The sequence below is a fragment of the Haplochromis burtoni genome, unplaced genomic scaffold, assembly GCF_018398535.1.
Source record: "Haplochromis burtoni strain Fernald_Lab_line unplaced genomic scaffold, NCSU_Asbu1 Contig_1078, whole genome shotgun sequence".
NCBI lineage: Eukaryota > Metazoa > Chordata > Actinopteri > Cichliformes > Cichlidae > Haplochromis > Haplochromis burtoni.
Genome location: NW_024583439.1, coordinates 3,586 through 4,128, shown reverse-complemented (window position 1 = coordinate 4,128; position 543 = coordinate 3,586).

The following is a 543-nucleotide window of genomic DNA, read 5'->3' as shown; positions in this document are numbered from 1 at the left end:
CTGGATTTAACAGGAAGCCAGTGAAGGGAAGCCAATACAGGAGAAATCTGCTCTCTCTTTTTAGTCCCTGTCAATACTCTTGCTGCAGCATTTTGGATTAACTGAAGGCTTTTCAGGGAGATTTAAGACTTCCTGATAATAATGAAATACAGTAGTCCAGCCTGGAAGTAATAAATGCATGAACTAGTTTTTCAGCATCACTCTGAGACAGGATATTTCTAATTTTAGAGATGTTGCACAAATGGAAGAAAGCAGTCTTACATATTTGTTTAATATGTGCATTAAAGGACATGTCTTGGTCAAAATGACTTCAAGGTTCCTCACAGTGTTACTGGAGGCCAAGGCAATGCCATCCAGAGTAAGAATCTGGTTAGATACCATATTTCTAAGATTTTCAGGGCTGAGTAAAATAACCTCAGTTTTATCTGAATTAAGAAGCAGAAAATTAGCGGCCATCTAGGTCTTTATGTCTTTAAGACATTCCTGCAGTTTAACTAATTGTTGTGTGTTATCATTGGCTTCATGGACAGATAGAGCTGGGTG